Source organism: Natator depressus, chromosome 4, assembly GCF_965152275.1.
Source record: "Natator depressus isolate rNatDep1 chromosome 4, rNatDep2.hap1, whole genome shotgun sequence".
Classification (NCBI taxonomy): domain Eukaryota; kingdom Metazoa; phylum Chordata; order Testudines; family Cheloniidae; genus Natator; species Natator depressus.
This window is the reverse complement of record NC_134237.1, coordinates 135854350-135879269: the sequence shown is the minus strand read 5'-3', so window position 1 is coordinate 135879269 and position 24920 is coordinate 135854350. Positions and strand designations below refer to the sequence as shown.

The 24920-nt window shown below is 49.4% G+C and overlaps 1 protein-coding gene across 1 annotated transcript in view; it reads right to left on the bottom strand.

Moving 5' to 3' along the window:
- Positions 1-7575, bottom strand: part of FBXO41 (F-box protein 41) — a 69328-nt gene extending 61753 nt beyond the window's left edge. Inside the window, exon 1 of the mRNA XM_074951948.1 lies at positions 7362-7575. The gene's annotated coding sequence lies outside the window, so the exon portion shown is untranslated. The remainder of the gene's footprint in view (positions 1-7361) is intronic.
- Between the last annotated feature and the right edge of the window lie 17345 nt (positions 7576-24920).

The following is a 24920-nucleotide window of genomic DNA, read 5'->3' as shown; positions in this document are numbered from 1 at the left end:
AAACAAATCCCAGAAAGGTGGTACCAGAACACCTGGAAACCAACACATTCCCCAAAGAGAACAGGAACACAGTGGCCTATCTTAAAGATAAGGTCAGGATGACAGCCTGATGGACGGAGATGTTTTGATCAAACCAACATGAAGAAGAGAATGGGTGGTGGTTAGCAATGTTAGAGGGTGGCACCTAGCCATGTCAGAGGGGCGATACGTAACTTGTTTGTATCGATGTATAAAGAGGTATCTCAGAGGGAGTGTCTTTGCCTGGCCTAGGGGGGAACAGAAAGTCCGGCCATTCACGGAGCTGGTCCATTGTTAGGGGCATACATGTAGTAGTGGTCCGGCAGAACCTGCAAGTTACTAGCACCGTGCTTAATTGGCAATAAACCTGGCCATTTGCCTTCGTCCCTTAATGGATCTTGTGGTCATTGGACAGTTCAATCGAGGTCTGCTGTGCTAGCTACCTGCACAGAGCTGGGATAGCACACAGCGAGAACACACACACGCAGCCAAACATCTGACTATACTAGGAAATCCATGAAAAAACTCCATTAAGAGAATGCTAAGGCTGCATGGGTGAGCATTCAAAGTCAGGAAATGCCAAGGTGAAAGTTGCAGGTTCCCCCTTATTGTGGCCCCTCTTATTTTAGGGGTTTTCTCAGGTGCCCATCATCCTGGAATCTAAGTTTGTGGGGGGGTGTTGAATGAAGGGATTGAACCCATCTCTATGCCAGCCATGACTCTTGGGTGATGTGATGGTCAGAACCAACGGATCATCCCCACCTGCGAAAATACCTGAGAGTTGGGAGCTTCAGTGGCACCCAAATCATTCCAGGGAGGATGGGGGGGGGGAAGCTGGATTTGCCCCCCTTGGAATAGGCACGGGTTCTCCTCCCCCAGAAGCCACCGATCCCCCACAATCCACATGGCTCCTGGGGGATCTGCCAGATACCAGTGGCCGGCTCCTGGGAACCCTGCTTATATCTTCCCGACAGCCCAGCTCCGCTGGAGGAGTGCGCCAAATGGCTGCAACATGGCGGTGGTGGAGGGGCACTACAATGTGGGCACCTGGCCTTGCCCCACCTTAGCCACAGACTGAGCAGATTTGCCTGCCCGGGACAAGAGCTCTGGGATGGGGTTGAAAACTGGGCCGAGGGTCCCCACAGCGTGGCAAATATTGCAGGAATGCCTGGGCACATCGGTGGCATCTCGCCACTGACGTCAACAAACCTGCCGCACCATAGCTCCAGGCTTTCTCCCTTGTGCCAGAGGCCAGGTCTTCTGAGGCTGCACTCCCGGCTCTGCCGGCTGCTTTCCCTCGGGCACATGGCTTTGCCTTGTTCTCCATCCCAAATATCATCCACAGAGCAACGAGAGGGGGCCCGGCGCCGCGTGCCCCGCCACTGCTGGGCTCGTTATGCCGAGAGGTGCGGGTGATTGCATGGCTCACGTAGCTCTGTGAGGCCGAAGGGTGCGGCGACACGCCATTAACATCACTGTCGGGATAAGACAATCACCGGCCCCCTGCCTATGACAAAAGGGGCTGTGAACCCATCCAGGAGGGCTTTTGTCGAGTGTTGTGGGCCTGCGTATGGGAAGGCAGAACACACAAAACTGAGGCCTGGTCTATACTTAAACGTAGGTGCTCAGGGGGGTGAACAATCCACACCCTTGAGTTCTGCAGTTCTTCAACCTAGACATGTGTAGATGCTTCCATCTACCTAGCTCCTGTCCGGTGGCAAGGGGGAGCTCCTACATTAATGGAAGACCATGCCCATCACAGTAGGGTGTGTCTACACCATGGGATGATGTCCTAGCTATGCTGCTACAGTCCCTGTACGACAGGCCTGGCCCGAGAGAGACTCGGCGGCAGGAAGAAAGCCAAGTAGCAATATGTATGCATGGTGTGACCCTGGGGGAACCCCGAGGAAGGTTCTAGGTCTGGTGCTGGCTAACGAGGCTTGGGGCAATCAGCAAAGAAGCTGTCCCCTGGGTTTTTCTGGGTCCTCCTGCATTTGGAGGAGCAGGACTTCGGACATTCCTTGTAAAAACCAAGGCTGCAGCAGAGAAAATACCAGCCTCCATCCATTTCTACTTTCAGCCACAACAACCTACTAGACCTCACATTTTTGGTTAGCTGCTCAGCTCAGGAAGGGTAACCCTCTCATCAGCTGTAGTATCTAGAGACCCCAGCTGAGATCAGGGCCCTTTTGTGCTACAGGCACAGAGTAAGAGACGGTCCCTGTCCCGAGGGCTTCACAACCTAAACAGATAAGACTGGAAAAAGGTGGGAGAAAGAAAGCATTATGATCCCTATTTTACAGATGGGGAACTGAGGCACAAAGAGATTCAATGAACTGGCCAAGATCACAGCAGGGTTTTGGAGAACTAGAGGGCATTCAGAGAGGGGTGACAAGAAGAATCAAGAGCTTGGGGAAACCCTTTTGTGAGGAGAGATCGAAAACACTGGGATTTGTTACTTTGAGACAAATAAGATGGAGACATGAGAAGAGCCTATACAATAATAGTCCAGCGAAGGGAGATCCGGAGCTTCTGTTCTCCCTGTCTCACAAGAACAAGGGAACAGTCAAATACAATACAATAAAAAGTGGTCACATTCAAAACCGATCAAACACAATGTGTAATTAGACTGCGGAACTCATTGCCACAAGGTGTAACTAAGGTCAGGAACTTAACCAGGTTCACAAAGGGACAGGACATTTATATGGATAACAACTCTGGATATTCTTGTTATAATTAACACTAACCATTTTGGAAGGTTTCAGAGTAGCCGCCGTGTTAGTCTGTATTCGCAAAAAGAAAAGGAGTACTTGTGGCACCTAAGAGATTAACCAATTTATTTGAGCATAAGCTTTCGTGAGCTACAGCTCACTTCATCAGATGCATCCGATGAAGTGAGCTGTAGCTCACGAAAGCTTATGCTCAAATAAATTGGTTAGTCTCTAAGGTGCCATAAGTACTCCTTTTCATTTTGGAAGGGATATTAGACCTCATGCTTCCGGATTTAAGCCAATCTCTAGCTATTAGAGATCAGGGCGAGGCCTTATGTGGGGAACAGATTATCCCACATCTGCCACTGTGGGTTTCTTACACCTTCCTCTGAGGCATCTGGTGCTGGCCCCTATCAGAGCCAGGATAGTGGACTAGATGGACTTGGGCTCTGATCAAGTCAGGACATTCATCTGGAAAAGCCAGGATTTGGACCCAGACCTTCTGTGTCCCAGTCTGGTGCCTTAACCACAGATCTGTCCTTCCTACTCAGAGCCTAATGAATATCCTCCAGAGACACCCACTGTACAGCACCTAACGTAAACCCAACCAGCAATTAGGGAACGTCTCCAATATTAGAAACAAAACACAGGCAGACAAACAAGCCACAGACAACAGCAAAGGGACAGGCCTAGACTATCCCCCGATCCAAATTCCCCTAGACTTCAGAGTGCCCCAGATCCACACCCACATTTTGTGGCTTGAGCAACTCTCAACTTAACACCATTAAGCGGGGAAAAAACTGCCCCTCCGAACACCCAGCCTGGTGATCTGTATTGTACAATTCATAATAAAGAAAAAAATTACAAGGAACCAGTTTTTCATCCTAACCCATTTTGGAGCCTTTATAGGGCTGGCTCAGTTGTTTATTATAGACAATAATATGCTGGAGCTAGACCCAAACAGCAGCTAAGAACAATCCATTCCCTTCCTCAGCCCTCCCCCAGATGGGAAGGTGACCCTACGTAAACTAACCCCCAGGCCCACCTCATCACAGATGGGGTAGCACTCACACATAACAGCTCCCGCGGCAGAGCTGGGCGCTCCCTTCCCACCTTGCACGGAGTCACAAGAGATTTGCTTCCTCAATGCAGCGTCTGTCACCTAGAGGCACTGGGCCAGAGTCACCACCCGGTGCGTGAAGGACAACCTCAGCGGGCAGAACCAGACGGCTGGGCGGTTGGAGATCCAGAGCCAGGGATATGGGACCCCAGGGACTGTGGTACCCAGGGAAGATGGATGGAAGTCAGTGGTATCTCTCCTGTGCTAAAGCCTTGCTCAGGTACAGCTGCCTCTGTACAGCTCAGGTACCAGCTGTACCCACAGGGACAAAGGATGGCAAGAGGATTCCCCCGGAAACTCCTGCAAGTCTTTAGCTTGCTGCCCAGTTCCGCTGCGAGCGCCCGATCCTTGCCCCAGCACCCAGGCTGAGTAACCGGGTGCAATGCTCGAACCGCCACAGTGGCTGTAGAGCAAGAGCTTAGCCCCAGCCTGGCCTTCCTCCAGCGTGGCCACCCCCCTGGCTTCCGGTTCCAGGGTATGCAGAGCCCAAGGAAGGGATGCCAGTGGCCAGCCTCCGCTTCCCCGGCCCATGGTCAGTGGAACCTCATTAGCTCCATGGTGCATGCGAGGGTGGAGAGGGTTTTACCACCTCGAAGGCACTCAGGACACATTGTGAATGAAGGTTTGTCCTTGATCCCTCTGTATCCTGGGATGTCCCCTCCATACTCCTGACCAGGATTTTGAGACAACCAAAGCCTCAGACAATCCGCCCCAGATGTTACCCAGAGGCCAGGACTTCAGGAGTTTAGCCAGGGCAACTTATCCAGTTGAAGTTTCCTTAGATCAGGGGCAGTCAATAGATGGACCGCTGGCCAAATCAGAACCACCAGATGCTTCTGAACAGACCCCGAAATCTTTTTTATTTCCTTATTATTATTGGTATTATTTTTTAATTATTTTCTCTGGAGTCTGGACCTTGACTATACCTTGACCAAGGAATTTGGACCTTGACAAAAAATAATTGCCTACCCCTGACTTAGATGTATTTCTCAAGAGCCTGCAAAGTCCCTCCCAGACTGCTGACAACCCACTATTGCTAAGAAAGTCCCTTAGGCTCTGGAAAAACACCCGGCTCCATGTTTATTCCCCCCTGGTGACTCCAGATCAAATGTGCTCCTTTTCTAAGCCAGAAAAGGATCGTTCTAACTGCCAGCACCAGCACCACCCAGCACACCAAGGCCCTGCAAATCCCGCCGAGCCCTCTCCATGGCCCACACCAGTGCCGGCAAGGAAGATTTTGCAACTGGAAATGGGCCAGCCGTTGTGCTGGGGATGCACAAGCCAGAACAGAATCCAGCTCCAGGAGCTTTGTGTGAGCAGGGCTGACCGGAGTGACAAAGTTGCCTGCGTCAGTCCAGTGAGCAGGTACGAGTGGAAGGTGTAGAAGGGGCCATGTCTTTCCAAACATGCCAGCGCTTCCACCTGGGCTCTACCCCCAGCTCACAACTTCCAGCCGGCCAGGGAGCGAGGGGTGAGACGAAAACACCCAAGGCACCAAATTCCATTCTGGATGTACACACACTCTAAGCCCATGGCTCCCATTCATCAGCCTTCACTGCTTTCTCCTGCCTTCCTCTGCCCTGCACTTGTTTAACCAAGGGACGCCCTGGGGAGTCTAGCTTGTTAAATCGCCATAAGAACCTTTCACCAAAAAGCCGCTCTGCTGATGTGAGCTGCTCTCTCTCGCAACCCCCCATTTCATTAAAGCAATTGTTCAAGAACTCTATTAATCTCAGTCTCATCTTATTTACGGGCTCTCTCTCCTATGTTGCGGACACGTCTGTCTCCCAAACAGTTGCCCATGGCGATGGATAGATACAAGGCCGGCTGCTTGCAAGCATAAGTTTCCATGTGACAACCTGAGTTTCATCGTTAATTTCGGGGGAAATGTAGCTCAGTCCAAATTCTGGGGATACTGCTCTAAGTGATTTTACTTTGGCTCGGCGAATGCTTTGGGAAAATGGGATCGGTTCTCCCACAGAAGTCATGAGGCTTGGGAGATCCATTTTTAGCGAAAACCATCCAGGGAAAGAAATAGCCCTATAATTATGCAGGAAGAATTTATAGCACGCCCCCTGATATTTGGAATTGTCCAGTTACATTCTGGTCCTTCACCAGCTTGATTTCATATTTTGGGGGAGTTACACAAATCAGCTATTCTGCATTGTAATATACACCTCTACCCTGATATAACACTGTTCTCTGGAGCCAAAAAAAATCTTACCGTGTCATGGGTGAAACCGCGTTATAGCGAACTTGCTTTGATCCACCGGAGCACGCAGCCTCCCCCCCCCAGCGCTGCTTTACCACGTTATATCTGAATTCGTGTTATATCGGGCCGTGTTATATCGGGGTAGAGGTGTATTACTGTCACATGAGTTCCCGCTTGCTACAGTCTGCTGGTGTGACTCCATGACACAGAATACACAGCCTATAACTTTATTTTAATACAGTCTTTCCTACTTCCGGATGCTCTTTGGCTTTAATAACCGTTACAGAATTCAGCATGAGGCTATGGACATTTTATGGCCCAGTTTGTAATCTCCTCCGACACTAGGGTATCTCCATCAGCACCAATGGAGTCTTTATTGGTTTATGCTGGTGTAACTGGGAGCAGGATCTGGCTCGTTTCCTGTATCTTGAGAGAGAACAAGATGCGAGTGCTATCCTCCTATGGGTGCAATGCACAGATACTCATCAGAAACGGAGATGTACATCTTGACCATAAAAATTGTCTCTTCATAACATGAACAATGCTCCGGATTTAATATAATCATGACCGGAGTCATTCCTGCCATTAACAGCATGGAAAATGCATTACCCTGTATGCATGCAGACTGACAGACCCAGCTCACTACCCAGGGATAAACTGGTCTGAAAAATGAAATTAACACCAGTATTATTCTATCAGTTACACCTGAGTTTCACCACGGATTCGGCCTTAAAATCGGCTATGTTTTTAAATGAACCACCAGTGAAGCAGAGAATCACGCAAACCATCCATCTAGAGATGACTGCCTGGTTATTAATTATTATTATTATTTTCACAGGCAGAAGGGGGTGGAGGGGAAGGAAGAAAAGACCTTGGCTCATACATCCAGCATGCGATTGCTGCTGGTTACCCCGGCCCCTGTTTACCTCCATTTCTTCCCCCCTTCTGGAGGCTCTTGCCAAAATCATGGTTCATTCCACCCCAGGGTAAAAATCACCCTAATGTCAGCACACCGGCAGGGTGTGTGTGTGTGTGCGAGCTGATCTAATCTGAAAATTAAATCCTCGCTCCTCAATCCGGTCTCCCTCTGGTGCATTTCTCCCGCACATGAAACGTGCCCATTTCCCACCCCTCCGCCAAGACATTTTAAACCAGCTACGGATCGGGGCGCCCCTTACCTGCTAGAGGGGGCGCTGCCCCCCGCCTCCGGCCACGCTCCGCTGCAGAGCGGGGCCCCCCGAATTCTCCCCGGGGAGCCGGGCTCGCGAGGCCAATGCCCGGGACGCCGCTCAATCCATACCTGGCCCCGGCTCCTCCAGAGAGGGCAGCAGCCGCCGGAGCCGAGAGAGGGTGGGACGGGGACCCGCCAGCGAGGGGACCGCTGGCCAGCGCGGTCCCCAGCCTTTGTCGGTCGGCGGGCGATGGAAGCCAGGCAGCATCCGAGGGGCTGCGGGGCCAGGCACACACCCACCCCCCGGAGGAGGAGGAGGAGAGGAGGAGGCGGGTGATTAATTCAGCAGCGCCCAGCTCGCCGCAGAGAAGCCTCCATTTCCAAGCCAGCAGCAGCCGCGGCAGCGTCGGGGCCGGGGAGACCCGGGGCCGGGGGAGCAGGAGCTCCGCGGTTGCCCCCGCATCCCAGCTGCCCCTCCGCGGGACCGGGCAGCCGGAGCCGGACTCTCGGCCCCGTGTGCGGCTCTCCCCCGCCCGGCGGCCGGCCTCTCCGAGCTCTGCCCCCGCCTGCTGCAGCGCGGTCCCACCCCCGCCCCCCCCCGGATCATCCTCCTCCCCCCTGCAGGGCCGCCCTCCGCCTTGAGATCCCGGGGGGGGGGGGGCACGCTAGGGAGCGTCGGCAAACTCGCCAGGCCATGCTCGGGGAAGGTGAAATCCCGCCCCCCCCCCTTTGCGAGGTCCCTTGGCCCTGGGGCCGCAGAGGTCCCTGGCGGGGCGGGCTGGGTGCAGGGTGGGATCCCCCGCAGCTCGGAACAGCCCCTGCCCGGTTCTTTTGTACTCGGTTCAGCTGCCAGTCATCCTGCTTTAAACGTCTTGTTGCTCATTTATTTGCCGTGTGTCCGACTCGCTTGCCCGGGTGCGGCTTTGCCTGATTAAGCGACGCCTGGCCTCAGTGAAACGCTAGGTCACAAGGACGGAATCAATAATGCAACTCCTCGCCTCTCCCAGCTCCGGGAACCGCTGCCCGGGGAAGGAAGGTGCCAGGGAAGAGTTAAGTGGCATTGTTGCACTGCAATGGATAACGTGTGTGCGGGGGCCCTCTGTTGGATGGAGGGTGGGAATGTGTGTCATAGGGCCCATATTGCTCTAACTTTCTGGAGATTCTCCGGTGTATAGGAAATTATGGTTGTCATCTGCTGCAAGTCACACCGTAGCCAGGGCTCAGATCCTCCTGTACACAAGCACAGGAACCCTGGGACTTGAGCTAAGGAGAATCTTCCTTACTCTTAATCGTCTAGAGGCCTATGGGACACGGTTCTGGTTCCCTCCAGTAGACGGCAGCGAGACAAACACAGGTCACTACAGTGATACTATTTAACGCTTATATTGCCCTTCCCTCTCCCAAGCACTTCACAGACATTCATTTATTTTTGGTGCTTTTGATCCACAAAAGAGTTTTGCCACTAGGTCATTCACCCTCACCCACCCTGCAAAAGGTGATCAGCATTATACACCCCTCTGGGCAAGTACCAGGTCTTTTCTATTTCAGTGTAAAGCATGGAGCACACCTATGATACGGTATAAATACATAAGGAGGACAACAATGGTCATTTATAATTTCCACAGTGCACAGGAGACCTGGGACCTCATCCTGATTCTGCCACTGTGACCTTGGGCAAGTCACTTCTCCTCTCTCTGCTTTGGTGTCCCTGTCCCGCCTGTGTCTATTCAGACTGTCAACTCTGTGGGGCTAGGTCTGTCTCTGACTGTGTCAGTCCAGCACCGGGAGTCCTGATCTCAGCGAGGGCTCCCAGATGCTGCTGTAATGCAAACAATCAACACCGCAAACCCACAGAGGGAGCGTGGCTTGAGCAGCCTGCATAGGGTGATCACAATTCCATAGGGAATTGAGGCCACAGACAGCTGCTCCACTCCCACCGGGGGGCGTCCTACATCAAGTCTGCTCTTTATTTTCAGAGGCCTCTTCTCCAGCAGAAGCTCACTTGGGATGTAATTGACATGGGGGTTTATATAGCGGGGGGACCGTCAACCCCTTTACACAAGCCATCTAAGTGGCGTGTAACTTCCCCACCGGGGCCATCTGCTTTTCTCTGGCTCTGCATCTCCCAGGTCTGCCGCCTCCATCGTTAAACCGCTTGCTCCTCTTGATGGCCTCAAGACCTTTGGGAGGCTCTTCTCTTTTCCTGGGATTTAGCCAATAAGCAAACCCCGGTCTGTTCCCCATGTGCCTGGCAGCCAGACAACCGGGGGCTGCTCCCGATGCATGAAGATCTTCAGAAAGAAATGACAAAAAAGCCCATTTGAATGCGGGAAACCCCCCCACCCTACCTCTCTTTCTCTTTCCCTTTGCAAGAGCATCAGACCAAATCACTGCCCAGCCTCAGGGTTCCCAACAGAAGCAGTGGCCAAGCTCCCATTGGCTTCAACATCTTCCCGCGGCCCTGACTGATGGCTTCATGCAGTACATCGCCGCCTTGTGGATAGCTTTTGCAGTGAGGCCAAAGACAGAACCAGCAGCCAGCCCCGGAGAGAGAACTGCACAGAACCCCCCTGCGGGTCAAGGTGGTGGCAGGGTGCATTGTGGGAAGCTTGCACGGCCAGGGCCCGTGTTGTGCCTGTTCTGGGCATAAACAGTGGCATTTGGCTTCCAGGGCTGCCCATCATAAGGTGCAAAGCAGGGGTGGTGGTGGTGGTGGTGGGGTCTACGTGGGCCCTGGCCCAACCACTTTTTGGGCAGGCCAAACCTGTATGGTGCTGTGAACCCACACACTGGGTGGGGTGTGTGTGTGTTTGTGTGTGGCCTCTCTGCCTCCCCTTTGCCCCAACTTTAAATAGCATCCAGCAGCTCCTGCTGCCAACACATCCGCAAAGGCGCATGGTCCTGGGGTCCCGTCCAAAGGATGCCCGGCCAGTCTTGTTCCCCCTTAAATCAAAGCACGATCTCAGTCCCACCCACAGCAGCACAAACCACTAGTGGCCCAGCTGTGTCCGACTCTGCAATCGGGGTCTACAGTCTTTCTACTCCAGTGACAGATTTCTTCCCTCCTGATCCCCGGAGGGATGAAGCAGCATTGATCTCCTTGTTAGTCTGTCACCACCAGTTCAGGATGGTGCAACAGGCCAGTAATGGGCATGTGTGAAGCACAGACACCTCTCCAAATCCCCCAAGGGACATCAGCCCCAATCCTATAGCCTTTGCTAAGGCATTAGAGTGCAGCCTGACGTAGGGCTAGGAGACATGGCCTGTTATCATGAGCCCACCTCGTGATGGTGGCCAAGCCAGTACTGTCTGCTGGGCCAGGATCCCAGGCAGGAGAGGGGCACCAAGCCAGGCAACAGGAGCAAGTGAGGCAACAGTCTAGCTCTGTAGCAGTAGCAAGCCAGAGCCTGCACTGTCACTCAAACAATTCTCCGGGGCCAACGTCCTGGTTTAAATAATTGGTGTGGACCAATCAGGCAGCTGCAGGTGTCTGTCACTCTGGCCTTTTCAGGCAGTACTTCCTGCAGTGTCTAACCCTCCAGGAATTGGTGGGTGATGCTTTACCTAACTGCCCAGTGGCAATGAAGAGATGTCATTTGCCTAGAATCTCACCTCCCCCCCGTTCTAGCCTTGCAGATCTTTACAGTTCTCTTCTCTGTGCCTACTTGAGAGAAGGGCAATAATTATCTTACATCTCTGTAGTGCCTTCTATCACACAAGGCACTATCCCAAAATGCTTTGCTGTGGGGATGGATCAAGTTGTCCCAGTGCAGCCACTTCTGGGGTGGTTATTCAGAGCCAGAAGCACTGCACAAGAAGTAGATTTTTTAGGAGGGTCTGTGAAGGAGAACTCCTCCATTTGAAACAGTAGGAGGGAGTTTTTAGGGAAATGGACAGCAATTTGGGAATTTGGCCATGACACCGAGTTTTACAGCCCTGGCCCCTCTAAAAAGTGCCAGGAGATATTTTGATGAAAACCAAGGCTCTGGTCAATTGTGATTTTTAAAAGACCTCTGGTGAGTTTTGCAACATTTCCAGCCTGGGTAATGGAATTCCACCTGCAAAAAGTCCCACCTTGGTCTTAGTTTGGAGAACTTATAATTCACTACCCCTCTGTCACAGGGTGGCACTGGCCCTTTAAGAGGGAGCAAGGTCCAGTGTAAATGTGACTGATCAGTACCAATCAATTAGGTTTAACAGAGGGCACCTGGTCCACAGTTGGGAGGAAGACTTGGTAAATCAGAGCTGGCTAGCCCCCCTCAGGGAGATGTGCCAGAGGCTGGAGAGGGTTCCTAGGAGAAGGCTGGAGAAGGGTTTGCTGGCTGACCTCCAAGCTGGAGAGCCAAGGCTGAAGGTGGCAGAGTAGTGTAGCAGAGAGAGTGGCCTGCTGATGGCTAAGCTGGAGAGGGCTCAGCTGCTGACTTCTCCATGCTGGAGACCTGCTCCCAGAAGAACAGTGGGAGGGCCTGGGGAAGCGAGAGACGCTCCCCCGGGGAGTCTGATCCCCCAGCAGGGAGGCTGTGGGGGTTCCTGCTGGGAAGCGTAGGGTGGCACTCCAGCTGGAAGGGCTGGGGGGTGGCTGTCTTGCCAGGAGGGGACTGAGGAAGTGCCCAGAAGACACCAGAGCATGGTATGTGCCACGTTGACTGTCTAGCTAGCACAGGACTTCAAGGACTACGTGTGCTAGATGGGCTGTGGCTTGGAACTTGTGTTATGGACTATTTGGGCCATATTGCAATACATCAGCCCCAAGGACGGGTAGGACTGAGACAAGAAAGCTTGCGTAGAGTAACTGGGGACTCTGAAGGAGGGAAACTGAGGCAGACATACTAGTCATGCTGCAGCGTGCTGCATGAGGGTACCTCAGGCAGGGTTGCCTTGCTACCAACGCCTCAAGCTCAAAATTGTGCACTGTTAAGTAGCTGCCGCATCCCACCCCAGAAGTGGGTGCATTTCAGCAGTGGGTGAGGCGTTCCCTGCACGGGCAATGACCCAGAGCCAAATTCTACCTTCAGTTACACATGGCCAACCCCAATGACAAGAGCTATAGAAATAGAAGGGGCGACTGGCAATGATCATGATGTCACAATGCAGCATTGCAATGTGAAGATTCTGGTCAATGGACAGACAAAGAGAGGAAGGCAGCATTCTTGGCACGGAGGGGGCAGCTAACGGAGGACAGAGGACGCTTGGGTGGGAGAGGGGCATGCAATGCTCTGAGCCCCTGTGCGATACGGAGACACGTCACGTGCTGTACGACTGGTTGGTGGTTTTGCAGAGCTTTTCAGGTTTGGCATCAATAATGGATGTGTTTCCTGAGGGGTATTAATCAGGGCTCATGCATCATGCATGACAGACTTCGCAGGGAAAGAGTGATGATTGTTTACTGCTATGAAAGAGGCCGGCGGCCTGTATCCTGCCAGGGTGGTGGTGTTATTAACAGCGCAGCCATACCTGTCTCAGCTGTGGCTGGGATCTTGTCACCTCACCTATGCTAAGCACTAGTGGGCCCAATCAGCACCAGAACGGGAGACTGGGAAAGAAAAACCAGCTGCTGCCTCAAGGGACAGAGCAAGTGGCGCTCTTCTCTTTGCCAGTGCTGAAGTACTGCCCCTGGCTGGTGCTAGGGGGCGCTGTGCTGCTGGAGGCACACCTTGCAGGTGAGACATTAAAACTAAGGTCCTGACCACGGGTGCCATGGATCTCTCTGCAAGAGCAGAGGGGTTCACTGGGTCCTGGCTGAATTCCGTTCCACCCCCTCCGTTCCCTCAGCTGGTTGAACGGGATGCAGGATTCTTCACTCCTGGGTTTAACTTGTGTCTGGAGGGTGACCAGAATATAGGAGGGGAAACTGAGGCAGCTTCCTGAGGCTTGTCAAGGGAAGGGGGTTGGTTCTCTTCTGTTCTGGGTTTTATTCTCCCCTTGGTATCCGAGCATGGTGGATGGAGGGCCTTTGGCAGCTGGGCTGGGGCTTTGTCAGGCATGTCTCAGTGTCTGGAGAGGGGACGGGATGAGCCCATGGTCCTGAGGATAGGAGAAGAATTGTGTTTCCTAGAAGACAAACACACACTAAAGGGCAAAGAACCAAACAGCAGAGAGAAACCACAGCTTTCATCTCTGGCGCTGACTTTCACTTGCAACCTCACTGCTGGAAAAACAGGCCCGGCACATGATTTTATCAGCCACTCCGAGCCCTGGCAAACTTGTGCCAGTGTCGGGCTGTTCAGGGCATTGTTTTTAGCTGCTTCTCTGGTCAGGTGTTGTCAAATAGACAGTCTTGGCCGGCTAAGCCAAACTCTTAAACAGAAGGCCAAAGAGAGAGAGGAAAGGAAAAGGACACATGGGGTCTCGGGGCGGGATGTGAGTGACAGTCTCACATCCCAGGTGATTGGGATTTAGCCCATAAGGCTGGTGATGTCACCTGGGTCCCACTCTTGGCCCGGTCTGGTCAGGACATCACTCAGGATCAGGATGTCGAAGGCCCATGGTAAATCCCAGCCATGATGGTAAAGCCTGGGGCAGCGTTGTTGGCAGACAGCTTCTCCTCTTCTTGATTTCTTCTCTCCCCTTCCCCCAAAGGCCTTTTGTTTCAAGGAATCCGAAAGGGAGCGATGGGCAGAACAGCCCATCCCCTCATTATTTTGCGCACCAATGAGGGTTCATTTCTGATACCGGGTTTGGTCTGCTGATTTCCATTCCCCCACGTCTCGTGTTTACCAGGCGTGATCTTAACCCAGCCTTTGAGCTCTGTCAGGAGGCCTCTTTGTTTGGACCCCCTTCTGACAACAAATATTACTACATGACCCCGATCACGTTCAGATGACTTGGCTTTAGGATGGAAAGGCCAGTGCTCTCCCCTGGCAGCTATCTCCTTGGTGGGAGGGGTGGGGGGGGGCGGGAATATTTTCCTTGCCAAAAAACAAAGTCGTTCTGCCCGTGGCAAGAATGCCGTGACCCGGGCACGACAGCCACCGCAAGTGCTCTCCTGCCTGGATTGTGGCATTCTTGCATGGGAAGAACAGCATTTTTGCCGTCCCCTTCAGGCTCCCTTTGGAAAGGACTGTGGACCCCCAGCACCTCTGGGCCCTGCCGTGTGTGGCAGAGGGAAGGATTTCACTCTTCCGGGCTGCTGAGCCAGGGAGAACGGGAAGCACTGCCATCTCTCCGCCAGGCTCCCTTCTAGACACGGCCTTGGGGGCTTCCTCCGTTCCCTTCGCTTGCACAGACGAAACATCCGTCTGACACGCTGTAATACACCCGTGTTGCACAAGAGGGCCAGGAAGAGACTGACCTTTTAGTCCTTAGCTGGAGTGCCATGCCAAGGCCACCCCGCTGATTACTGACCCCTGTCATGTGACTGGGTATAGCCACAGACTCCAGAGGTTACTGCCACAATCCCCAGAAGTGGCTGCTCCAGATTTATCTCCTCTACGGGGATCTCCAGCACCGGGATTGGCACGTGGCTGCGGTTCCTGTTTTGTTCGTGGCCAGAAGAACACAGTCTCCAGGGCTGTCAGGGACACTGCAGTCGGTTTTTAAAACAGTCAAACAGATGGGATCCATTTTTCTCTGTACTTCCTTGACTGAGTTGCTAGCACATCCCCCACATTCCCCCTAGCCCAGGGGTTCCCAAACTTCAACAACCTGTGAACCCCTTTCACTAATATGTCAAGTCTCGCGAACCCCCTCCTAAAAATGACTATTTCCAGGGATTTTCTCCTTTACCTGAGTATAAATTATAAAAGCAGTGATCTTGGAAATATAAAATTTGTTTTTATGACTTGCTTATTACACACTATTTATTATTCATTATTATTTATCATGACAGTATTTTTATTACATTATGAAAACGGCAACACTCTTCCAAGGTCTCACTTTCGTAGCTTGTATCACTTTGAATAATCTTGTTATAAGACAAGGCTCCTATGTTTAATCAAGGAGTATCACATGTGGAACAGCATGAAGGGAGTTAAGAAGCCAACTCAGAGTTCCTCGAACACAAGCATTCAGGTCTTGAGCAGTCAAGGCAAACGATGCATGTTACAACAAAGCTTAAACTTGTTCTTCATCATAATTTTAAAAACAATACTAGCTGTCTATTTAATTTTAAAAACAGCAAAAAATACCCACCTCCCTTTCCAGTTCTTCTAAGGAGCCTTGAAGTTTAAATCTCCTCAGTGTGATAGATATGCTTGCTTTGATCTGCTTAGCTCTTGGAAGTCCAGGGGCTCCAGGCTGCTGGCCCCGTGCTGCCCTGGGTCCCCAGGGACAGCTCTGTCTGCCATTAGGGAATATTTTCCCAAGAACCCCCTGTAACATTTTGCAAACCCCAGTTTGGGAACTACTGCCCTAGACCATCCGTACAACGCGCAGGCCATGAAAAGGCAACCGCAAAGGGAAGGCCAGCGTCTTGGGGTGAAAATGTTTACATGGATGCAAATAACTTAGTTGTGGCTGAGCGAGAAACTTGTGTGTGTGTGTGAAGAGGGTGACGATCCAACTGGCTTAGCCGAACTTCAAACCCGCTAGAAAATCATGAGTGTCCAAGCTGGACTCAGATTTCAACCTAATTTGCTTTGCAAGGTGTAATGATTTGGGAAATGGGTCTGTACAAAATGACCATGTCTGGTGATGAAAATTGCTGTATCAGGGAATGGCTCTCCGTGGTTATGGAATTCACCAATTGCTGACATGGGCTGAAGCATGTACCTAACAGTGAGGGACAATGGAGAGTCGTTGGTGTTAATGACTGCGCTTTAGACCAAACAACAGGTATGCTCAGGAGGTTGGCTGGAGCTCAAGGAGCTACTTCCTTCAGCTTGTCTGCAGGGAGACGGTGAAGTCAAGAGTGGAAAAATGGCAGTAGCAGAACAAAGGAACCAGGTGCTGGTAGAGGGAACATATAAACTGGGAAAACTCGCTGAGACGGTGTAACAAGGCCTATGCTTGGCCCTCGCACTATGGGACCCCTGTGCCCACAAAATCAGCTAGAGACCTCTTCTGGGTGCAGTCACCAGTGCCTTTTATTTACCTTGTCAGCTCCCAGCACCTTCTGTTTACAGACCATGCCTGTCATAACCATACAGCTAAGGGTGGCCTAGAATTCCTCCTTACCTGTAAGGGGTTAAGAAGCTCAAATAACCTGGTTGGCACCTGACCAAAAGGACCAAGGGGGAAGGAAAATACTTTCAAATCTTGGCGGGGGAGGCTTTGTTTTTGTGTGTTCTCTTGGGAAGCAGAGAAGCATCAGGTCAGAAAACTCCTTCTCCTATAAACCATCCTAAAAGTCTCTCATTTTACAACAATTGTAAGTAAAAGCCAGGCAAGGCCTGTTAGATTATCTTTTGTTCTGCTTGTGAATTTTTCCTTTGCTGGAGGGAGGTTTATTCCTGTTTTTTGTAACTTTGAAACCAAGCCTAGAGGAAGTTCTGCTGTGTTTCTGAATCTTTTGTTACCCTGTAAAGTTATTTTCCATCCCGATTTTACAGAGGTGATTTTTACTTTTTTTTTTTTTTTAAATAAAATCCTTCTTTTAAGAACCTGACTGATTTCTCTATTGTCCTTAGACTTAGGGGTTTGGGTCTGTGATCACTTTGTAACCAAGGGGTTAGGGTATTATTCTCAAGCCTCCCCAGAAAAGGTGTGTAAGGGCTTGGGGGGATATTTTGGGGGAATAGGAACTCCAAGTGGTCCTTTCCCTGATTCTTTGTTAAATCACTTGGTGGTGGCAGCGATCCCAAGGCAAGAAAGGAATCTGTGCCTTGGGGAAGTTTTAACCTAAGCTGGTAGAAATAAGCTTTGGGGGTCTTTCATGCAGATCCCCATATCTGTACCCTAGAGTTCAGAGTGGGGGCGGGGAACCCTGTGACAGCTCCAAACTAGCAACCTGGGGGGACAGCTAGCTTTTGTAGCAAGCAGGAATGCACAGCTGCTTGCTTGCTTGCTTGCTGGCTGGCTGGCTCACTCCTTCCTCTCTCCCTTTACTTCCTTCCCACCTGCCAGCCCTATATAGTCCCCTGGCTAATGAGGTCCACAGGTGCTTCCCGTCTATCAATTAGGCATGGCATACTCAGCCAGCCCCAATTAATGCTTCTTAATTGGAGCAGGGCTAACAGAGGGCTGGCTCAGGATCTCCTGGCCAGCACCCTGTTACAGATGGGAAAAGGAAGTTTTGGGCAGGAGAGTGGAAGCAGGGGGTCTAGTTTAATTGCAGACCGGCCTAGGTCAGAGAAAGCTAGCTGGGCTGGAAAGACTCGGTGGTTTGCAAGAGAAGTTATGCTCTCCGAGAAGGACCCTGACCATCCCAGAGGACTTGCCAGAGTGGTGAGGAACCTGAGGCCGGAAAATGCATGTAGGTGTGTTTGTTCTTTGTATAAATCTGTCTCCCTCGAGCTGAGAAGTAAAGAGCAATGGTGGCTCAGAATCCTGTGCCTAGTCTCTGTGTGTGGCCATTGGCTGTCACCATCATGTGGAAGAGTTCAGCTGTGAGCCCAGAGCCCTCACATGGCCGGAGTAGGTGTGGTTAAGCTATGGGGACCCTAAAGGGGCAGTGCTGGTCCCAGGGGCTAGGTATTTGGACTGTGGAGTCTCAGCTCTCAGAAGGGGGTGCGAGACAGAGGATCCGCACCCCAAGGGTGCGCCTAGCGATCCCAAGCCAAGGGCAGTGTCTGGGCTCTCTTCCGAAGCCAGAGGCTCAGAGCACAAAGACACAACAATCTGGTGAGTGTCCAATGGCAGAGCTCAGCCAGTTCCGAGAAGGATAGACTTGGGAGAACTCGATTTTGATTGGTTGGTCATTTTCACTGATAATATTCATGTTTGTTTTTAAGCATTTTTTTCTATTTTAATTTTCACAGTTGCAGGAAATTATGGGAGGAGGGATTCATAGTGTGGGGAGGCCAGGCAGTCATCATTTAATGACTGTAGATGTTGAGATTAAAAAAGTTAACCCAAAATATGCAAAGTAACTAGCCTTAAATCAAAGTCTAAGTTCTCGAGCATCATGTTTCTGACTTTCCCTCTCTGTAACTTTTGATTATTATCAGTGGAAATATTTTTTGCCTCCGTTCATGTGTGTGTGGTGAAATCGACATTGACCAATAAAAATCCTTCCAAGCCTACGTATGTAACACCCTGGCTTTGTGTGTATGATGCCTTCTAATGGCTCTTACAGCATCTATTGCCGTTGGCTAAGAGAAGTTTCCTTTAGCGCTAGTAGTTTGTGGGGGTTGGAGTTGAAAGACCAGGGTTCTAGACCCGCCTCCACAGGTGCATGGCACTGGGATCCAAAAGCTCCTCAGTTCTAGCCCAGGCTCTATTACTTGTGTGGCTGTGGATAAATCAGTTTATCCCGTGCCTCAATTTCCCCCCGATAATACTTGCACATATCACAGGGTGTCATTTGTATTAATTAGTTATTTGCAAAGCGAAAGCCCTGTATGAGGGTTAAGGGTTATTAACCATGCAGTCTGACCTTACTGCTAAAGTCTTGGCAGCCTTTAGCTTCTACGTGCTCCTCTTTCTCCCCATTAGCTGAAATCCAAAGGTCAGTTCATAATCTAAAAGCCGCTTCCTAACACAATTTTGATTGCCGTAGGAAATTTTTATATCTGGTTATATCCTCCTCCCCTCACACTCTGTATGTCACTTGTCATCTTGGTTATTGGTAGAACTGCCTATTAGTAAGGTTGCCTGACATTGGCTGTTATAAGACCCCGTTTTCAGTTGCTTATAAGTTTGCCAAACTTTAACTGTTTGGGCTGAAATCTTCCATGCTGGGTGTCTGCCTCAGGCTGAACTTTGTTGGAAAACTTCCCCCCCAAACGGGAATGGCAATAAGCCATTTCTGAGAAGGAGGCTACGGAAAATATGGCTTGCCCATGTTAACTCTGGTGAACTTTGCTTTGAACAGATCTAGCGAGCTCATTCAGTGAGCGCTGTTTGTCCTGTGTGCTGAATGAGGCAAAGGTCCAGGAGTGGGGCTGGGGAGTCTGTGATCATGTAATTAAAAGGAGTACTTGTGGCTCCTTAGAGACTAACCAATTTATTTGAGCATGAGCTTTCGTGAGCTACAGCTCACTTCATCGGATGTTGCATCCGATGAAGTGAGCTGTAGCTCACGAAAGCTCATGCTCAAATAAATTGGTTAGTCTCTAAGGAGCCACAAGTACTCCTTTTCTTTTTGCGAACACAGACTAACACAGCTGTTACTCTGAAACATGTAATTAAAGACCGCATCATTATGTATATGTACCAGGGGGCCTAATTAAAATTGTGACCTTAATTCTGGCTTTTCCTTACTTTTGGGTGTTTGACTTGGCCACCTTAATGTTCTTTTAACGTCGTTTTGTGTGTGTGTAATAAATTGATCTAGGTAGGAATGTGACTTGTACAACACCCAGCCCAAAGGGGTCCTAGATCCAAGGTTTGGGGCATTACAGAAGTATCACTATTAAATAAGAGATGCAAAGTGATTGTTTTAAGTGCTAATCTCTTTTTAATGCTTAAATGCTACTCTATTAAGCATGAAAGAATGATGATGTATCCCATCTACTTGGATGCTACATGTAGCAGGTATAAACCATTGGCATCTGGTCAGTCTCATTAGCTACACTGGCACTGGGACAGCTCTTGGGATCATGATTAATTCACAGAATGATATAAGCCCCGAAAGCAGCGCAGCTGAGTTAAGGCTGTAGATGCAATGGACGTCTCCTGCCACTTAGTGTACACAAATATCCATAGCGGGGTGTGAAATCCCAGCTGAGGATACCAGCCAGGCAGTAACTGACTTATCACTCATGGCTTGGAGGGACGGGCCCTGGACATGTTGAAGGAGAGTGAATGGGCTAAACTGGGAAACCATATTTTGCTTCTTTAAATTCCCCAGCATTTTCAGCTGGATACAACACTCTTCTCCGTTTCCTGTCCGAAACCATTGTTCGGGACCGCTATATGGTACTTACCAGCTGCTACCTTTCACCCCAGAACAGGCTGAGTTACTGCCCTGAGTGGATACATCACTCCCAAGCTCAGTCACCTCCTCTGGCTCCCCGTACAACTCAGGATTCAGCTCAGAATTGCTCTCCTTTGTTTTTTGTAACTCCCTGAATTCATTTACTCCATTTTTATCTCCTGGCACTTGTCCCTGACTGCCCCCCTCCCTGCTCTCTCTCTCTTTCTGCCCTGGGCTCCTTCTCCCATTGCACATTCTCATGGCTTTTGGTACAAGAGCCTTTTCTTCAGCTCTTGGTTCCTGGGACACTCTCCCCATATCTCTCTTGTTGAGCTTCCATCTCATTTGAAAGTAGCTCTTTTCTCCAACAGCTCTTCATTTGTTTCCACTAGAAAGCATGACTGGCGCTGGGGAAAGAGTTTGCAATGAAAGAGATTCATCAACGTTGCATTGTATAGAAGAGAAACAGATTCTGGAGGCACGGTAGTGAGTCCATAGTTAAGCTTACATTGGAAGTTCTAATTTAAGCCCCTTTAACTTCCCATTTGAAGGCTTGATCCTCAAACCACACACCGGTAGAAGACAACTTGGGTGAAAGAGATCATGAAATGATAGGTTTCATGATTCTAAGGAAAGGAAGAAGTGAGAGCATCAGAATAAAAACAATTAACAAACACACATTTGGTTGGTTAGGTTCCATGAGAAGAAAATCTAAGGAGGAAAAATGAGTTCAGGAGAGTTGGCAGTTTCTTGAAGGCAAAACTATCTCGATGGGAAGAATAGAAAGAGGCCAACAGTGCTGCATCAGCAGCTCTTTAATGATGTGAAAATCAAAAAGGAATCCTACAAGCAGTGGAAATATGGACAAATTGCAAAGGATGAGTGCAAAAGCATAGCACAAGTATGTAGGGACAAAATCAGAAAGGCTAAGTCACACAATGAGTTACACCAAGTAAGAGCCATAAAAGGCAATAAGAAGAGGTTCTTTAAAAACATTAGGAGCAGGAGAAAGACAAAGGAAAGTGTAGGCCCTCTACTCAGCAGGGGAGAGCTAATAATGGATGGCATCCAGAAGGCTGAGGTGTTTAATGCCCATTTTTGTAGTCTTCACTGAAAAGGTTAATTGTGACCAGATACATAGCACAATTAATGCTAACAACAAGGGGGAAGGAGTGCAAGCCAGAAAAGGGAAAATACAGGCTAAAGATTATTTAAATAAAGTTAGATGTATGAAATTCATCAGGGCCTGATGAAAACCATCTTAGGGTACTTAAGGAACGAGCTGAAGTAATCTTGGAAACATTCGCAATTTCCCTTGAGAATTCCTGGAGGACAGGTGAGATCCCAGAGGACTGGCAAAGTGCAAACATACTCCCTGTCTTTAAAAAGGGGAACAAAGGGGACCTGGGGAATTACAGATCACACAGCCTAACTTTGATATGTGGAAAGATATTGGAACAAATTATTAAACTATCCATTTGTAAGCACCTAGAGCAGGGGTGGGGCAAACTTTTTGCCACATCTGGGTATGGAAATTGTACGGCGGGCCATGAATGCTCACAGAACTGGGGTTGGTGTGCAGGAGGGAGTGAGGGCTCTGGCTGAGGGTGCGGGCTCTGGGGTGGGGCCAGAAATGAAGAGTTTAGGGTTTAGGAGGGGGCTCTGGGCTGGAGCAAGGATTAGGGGTGTGTGTGTGGGGGGGTGAGGGCTCTGGCTGGAGGTGCGGGCTCTGGAGATGAGGGGCTTGGGGTGTAGGAGGGTGCTCCAGGCTGGGACTGAGGGGTTCAGAGTGTGGGAGGGGGCTCTGGACTGGGGCAGGGGACTGGGGCGCCAGAGGGGCTCAGGGGTGCAGGCTCTGGGTGCCCGGAAGCAGCAGCGTGTTCCCCCTCTGGCTCCTACGTGGAGGTGTGGCCAGGCACAGGAGATAACTGCCCCACTTTACTTGGCCCGGGTGTGGTCTCAGCTGGAGTACTGTCTGATTTGGGGCATTGCACTTTAAGAAAGATGTGGACAAATTGGAGAGAGTCCAGAGAAGAGCAACATAAATGAGCAAAGGTTTAGAAAACCTGACCTATAAGGAAAGGTTAAAAATGGGCATGTTTAGTCTTGAGAAGAGAAGATTGGGGGGCCTGAGAACAGCCTTTAAATATATTCAGGGCTGTTACAAAGAGGATCGCTATCTCTTGTTCTCCATGTCCATCAAGGGTAGGACAAGAAGGAATCGGCTGAGTTTGCAGCAGGGGAGACTTTGGTTAGATATTAGGAAAATCTTTAACTACAAGGCTAGTTAAGCACTGGAATAGGATCTTCAGGTGCTCTGTCAAGCTACTGAGTTAAAGAGAAACAAAAATAACCATGGTTATTAAATGGATCCCTGTCAAGGGAACTAATGTGTAAAGATATGAAACCAGCATTTAAATATATGCTCCCAAGTTAGCCAACAATTAAAGATATATACACACAAGTCAACTGGTATTTAAAGGTAATTAAAAATCATTAATGTATATTTAACGTTGCTAAATAACATTCCAAACCATTATTCATCCATCGGACTGGGGGGAAAGAATCATTTGAATGTCATGGAATTAAACAGTTATAATTAAGTTAGCAATTTTACCAACAATTTTAACACATTTCATGTACATATTGCAAAATAATGGGATGAGGGGATAGAGAACAAAGGCAAAAAGTGCTTAACTCTGCCCCTGCTTAAAAAAAAAAAAGGGGTCTAATTTTTTCATAATTTGGTTTTCCACTGTTTAAAATGAATTGCTATTGTGATTGTTGGTGTTTAATCTTAAAAAACCGAAAAGTACAAAAAGGCGAATGGCTTCCCGTTTGTTTGCATTGCAGAATACCTCACACGTCACAAGATCGCTAATGGAATTATGCAATTTTACAACTCGTCAAAGCAATTGCTGTTTTTATAAAAACAACGAGGAGTCCGGTGGCACTTTAAAGACTAACAGATTTATTTGGGCATAAGCTTTCGTGGGTAAAAACCCCACTTCTTCAGATTTGTTTTTGTGGATACAGACTAACATGGCTACCCCTCTGATACTTCGCTGTTAAGACCCTCTTGTGCTTCGCATGGTACATTTTGTAAATTTCCTTTATTTTGTTTGTCTAGAGACTTACTGCAAAGTTCTGTCCAATATCTTTGTGAAGATAAATGTGAGCCCAATATTACAAAAACTTATGCATGTGGATAAAGCGACTGCCTAGATTTTTATCAGGGTTGGATCCTAAATATATTGCGTGAAATCCTAGCAAACTGAAATCAGTGGGAATAGTGCTGTTGGCTTGCAGGGGGCCAGGATTTTACCTATTACATACAAATGTGTTAAGGTGTGTTTGTTCATTGGCTGCTCTTAAAGGGCACCTGCAAAGGAAATAAACTGGGATGGCATTGTGTCCCGTCTCCACTGAGAGCAGGATTGGGTGCATAGTTTATTTCAGGGGAATTGTGATTTTGATCCTCCTTTTACACAACGGATTTTTACAGCGGAATTTCCATGTATGGCTCAAGGAGCATTGATGGGCTTATGTTACTAAGCAGCATTTGAATAATTCTGGGATTAGAGAGTGTTTATAGTAAAGAATGATGTTGAAGGGATTAATACCACATCACTACTGGTCTTTTGCTACCTGTGTGTCATTTCAATCACTCATTTTTATGGCTGGTGTTTTGTCATGCATGGAGGGTCTGGGTGGGTGACTGCTTTTCTTAAACATGCACAAAGATTGGTCTTTCTTTGATTGTGGCGGCTTCCCATCAGCCAGAACGACAGACATAGGACATTTGACATAGACTATTCCTAACGGATCAATACTCGGGTGACTTCTTTACAGAACAGCCTGCAGAGGGAGCTCTATGCAGACAGCAAGTTCAGAGTCACATGGCCTCTGCATTGTGGCTCCAACCACCAGATGACTAAGCAGACCGCTCTCCCCTTCTCAGGATTGGCAGGAGTTCAGTAGTATCTAACCTAAATCTCTCTTACTGCAGATTAAGCCCATTGCTTCTTGTTTTAATTCCAGTGGACACAGAGAACAATTGATCACTGTGATGCAGGCTTCCATGGAAGTTCCTCAGGGCAGGGTCATTAGAGGTTCTTGCTCTGCATAACCTCTAGTGCCAGTGATTTCAGCCTATCTGGAGCAAATCATAGAACTAGAAGGGACCTCAAGAGGTCATCTAGTCCAGTCCCCTGCACTCAAGGCAGGAATAAGTATTATCTAGACCATCCCTGACAGGTGTTTGTCCAACCTGCTCTTAAAAATCTCCAATGATGGAGATTCCACAACTTCCCTAGAGAATTTACTCCAGTGCTCAACCATCCTGACAGTTCGGAAGTTTATCCTAATGTCCAACCTAAACAGCCCTTGCTGCAATTTAAGCCCATTGCTTATTGTCCTATCCTCAGAGGTTAAGAAGAACAAGTCTTCTCCCTCCTCCTTGTAACAACCTTTTATGTACTTGAAAATGGTTATCATGTCCCCCCTCAGTCTTCTCTTCAGACTAAACCAACCCAATTTTTTTCAATCTTCCCTCATAGGTCACGTTTTCTAGACCTTTAATCATTTTTGTTGCTCTTCTCTGGACTTTCTCCAATTTGTCCACATCTTTCCTGAAATGTGGCTCCCAGAACTGGACACAGTACTCCAGCTGAGGCCTAATCAGAGCTGAGTAGAGCAGAAGAATTACTTCTCATGTCTTACTTACAACACTC